Below are 3,390 nucleotides of genomic sequence, written 5' to 3'. Positions count from 1 at the left end.
AACTCATTGCACACACAAGTGGCTAAAAAAAAGAGGTCTCCTTTGCTAAACAAAGACTGTTTGAATTTGGAGACAAGCCAGGTTGATATCTGGCATATTTGGCTAGGAGGAAAAAAGCTTCACAATCTATTACGTCTGTTAGGGAGAAGGCTGGTATGATTACCTGTGAGTTGAAGAAGATTAATGTTAGATTTAGGGAATACTTTGCAGCGATATATTGATCAGAGGGAGGCGAACACGATGCAGAGAGAATGCAGTCCTTTTTTGAGAATCTGGACCTCCCCAGTATAAACACGGAATAGGCTTCCCTATTGAATGCACCTATAATGGTACAGGAAATGCAGGAAGCAATAAGGCACCTCCAGGGTGGCAAAGCACAAGAGCCAGACAGATTCCCAAGTGAATTCTATAAGGAATTCATAAATGTGTTGGTGGAGCCACTTCTGTGGATGTATAACTATTCATATGCACAGGATTGTCTGCAGACCTCTCTTAGGGAGGCTAACATCTCCGTCATTTTAAAGAAGGAGAAGGAGCCCGAAGAATGTGCTTCACACAGACCAATTTCACTGTTGAATGTAGATTTTAAAATTCTATCCAAGATGCTAGCTCTGAGGTTGGAAAAGGTCCTGCTCGATTTTATAAAAGAAGATAAGACGGGTTTTGTCAAGTGCCATAACTCTTCCAACGATATCTGGAGGGTACTGAACATAGTGCAGGCATGCCAGCAAAAATTGATCCGGGGTTCGGTGGTCTCCCTATCTGCAGGAAAGGTGTTTCATCGAATAGAATGGTCATATCTGTTTGGTCTGGGGGGGATCCTTTGCCAGATGAGTGGCAGTACTGTATAATGATCCCAAGGCGGCAGTCATTACAAACGGTGCTAAGTCAGATAACTTTAACATTGGGAGAGGTAATCAACAGGAATGTTATTCACCTTGGCAATTGAGCTGTTAGCTGAGGCTATCAGGAGCGATCCTGAAATAGTGGCGCCAAGGGTGGGAATGGGGGAGCATAAGATTACCTTATATGCTGACGATGTCCTCTTGTTTTTGGCCAATCTGGAGAAGTCTGTTCCTTGACATTCAAACAATTAGTTTATTTGGCGGATTCTCAGGTTACAGGATCAACTTTACAAAATTGGAAGCCATGCCGGTAGGAGGATTAGTGGAGGTGTCTAATCTGAAGGATAGAATGCAGTTCCCATTTAAATGGTCACCAAAAGGTTTTTTGTATTTGGGAATTTTTATTACCCCTTCCTTCCACCAACTGTATAAAGCTAACTATGTACAACTACTGGAGAGGATAAAAAAGGATTTGCAGCGTGGGAGAGGTTACTGTTATCATGGTTGGGCCAAAGAGCCCTGATTAAAATGAATGTTCTTCCTTGCCTGTTGTACCCCATGAGAATGCTCTCATTGCTGCTACCCACACGAGTATTACGGAGGCTCAATGGTTGGCTAGGGTCCTTCATTTGGTGCCACAGGCACCCTCTAATTAAATTCACTAAATTGCAGTTTTCGCAGGGTGAGGGAGGGGTGGATCTTCCGGATTTGAAGAATATCAAATAAGCGTCCTGTTAGCATATGTTGGTGACTGGGAACGGGGGAGTTCAGTGTCAATTTGGCTTGATATTGCAGCCTCACTGTCGAAATGTCCTCTAGTCAACTTATTATTTATGGATAAGATGAAATCCATGACAAGCAGTGTAAGAATCCAATCATTTTAAATACGGTGAAAGCTGGAGGATAATGAGGCAAGATGAGGGCAATCAGTCTGAGGCCTCGTTGGTGGGAGCCCAAGGATTTAAACCTGGGGCAATGGACTCCGGCTTTAAGCTATAGGAGAATAACAGAATCTCATGCCTGGGAGACTTGTTCGAGGGGGAGGTCCTGATGTCATTTAGTCAGTTAAGCCAGAAATATGGATTGTCCAATAGGGAACTTTTCTGGTTCTTTCAGATAAGGAATTATATACAAAGGAAGACCATGCTCCTGGCTCAGTGTTACAAATCAGAGAAAAGAGTACTCCGGGGTATGGGTGCTCTTTCAGTCAGTATTTTGTATCATTTACAGAAAGATTGTGCCTTGGAGAACGTGGAAGGACTTTGTAGGAGGTGGAATCAAGAGCTAGAAGAGGACATTTCATCAGAGGTGTGGGAAGATATATGGGGAAATGGAAGGAAAATTTCAGCATGTAACAGAGTGCAGGCCATGCAATTGAAGATCTTATACAAGGCTCATATGGCGCCAGAGAGGCTAGCTACGTTCAAGAGAGGAGTGTCACCAGGGTGTCTCAAATGTAAAATTAATATAGGCACTCTTACACACTGCTATTTGTCATTTTCTAAGATCCAGAGGTACTGGAGTGCTATAGTAAGGGAGCTAAAGGACATCCTGGGGATTGATATTAACGTGGATCCGGTAATTCTTCTTCTGGGGTAACCAAATTTGCCCTCTCTCAGGGAACATGGGAAGAGATTGTGTAACATTCTTACCCACTGTGCGAGGAAGAACATTTTGTTGAATTGGGCATCGGTAAAACCACCAGGTCTAGTGGGGTGGCTTAGGTTGGTGATGGAGCATCTCCCCCCTCATAAATATGGTGCACCACAAAACGGAACAGTTTTACAAAACATGGCGGCCTTTTTAAAATTATATTGACACAGACTTATCAGCAATATTAATTAGGGCTGTGAGAATCAGAATGTGTGCCCGTGGAGCCCTGGGAGGGGAAGGCTAGGGGAAAAAGAACACGGGTACTATAGCTGGTGCTCTCAAAGATGGGAGCCTCAGTGGAGGTGTCATGAGTGAAATAGAATAAAGTAGTGAGATATAATTTAAGTTGCTTGAATTTAGTTTAAGTTAATATTTATTAAATTTGTTTGTAGTTTAGTTTAAGTTAAGTAGATACGTTTGTTCTGGTAGGATAGTAGATCGTTCATTAAAAATAGTATTGCATTATGTCTTTGTTGTACTGCCTCAAATTTTCTGTTTTTTGGTGTTATTCCGTTTTTTTGTATATAGATGTTTCGTAAAAGATTTAAAAAGGTCTTTGATAAAAATATTTATAAAAAAGAAAGAACATGTATTGAACATTTTGAACATGAAAGGATAAATAAACTCCCTGGGCCAGATGGGATTTACCTAAGGATTCTACAGGAAGCGAGGGAAGAGATTGCTGTGCCTTTGGAGATGATCTTTGTGTCTTCACTGTCCACTGGAGGAATGCCAGATGATTGGAGGATTGCAAATGTTATTTCCTTGTTCAAGAAAGGGAATAGGGATGATCCTGGGAATCACAGGCCAGTCAGTCTGTGGTGAGTAAAGTATTGGAGAGGATTCTGACTGACAGGATTTATGATTACTTGGGAAACCATAATTTGATTAG

This window comes from Chiloscyllium plagiosum, chromosome 1 (assembly GCF_004010195.1).
Source record: "Chiloscyllium plagiosum isolate BGI_BamShark_2017 chromosome 1, ASM401019v2, whole genome shotgun sequence".
Classification (NCBI taxonomy): domain Eukaryota; kingdom Metazoa; phylum Chordata; class Chondrichthyes; order Orectolobiformes; family Hemiscylliidae; genus Chiloscyllium; species Chiloscyllium plagiosum.
This window is presented reverse-complemented; position numbering follows the sequence as displayed.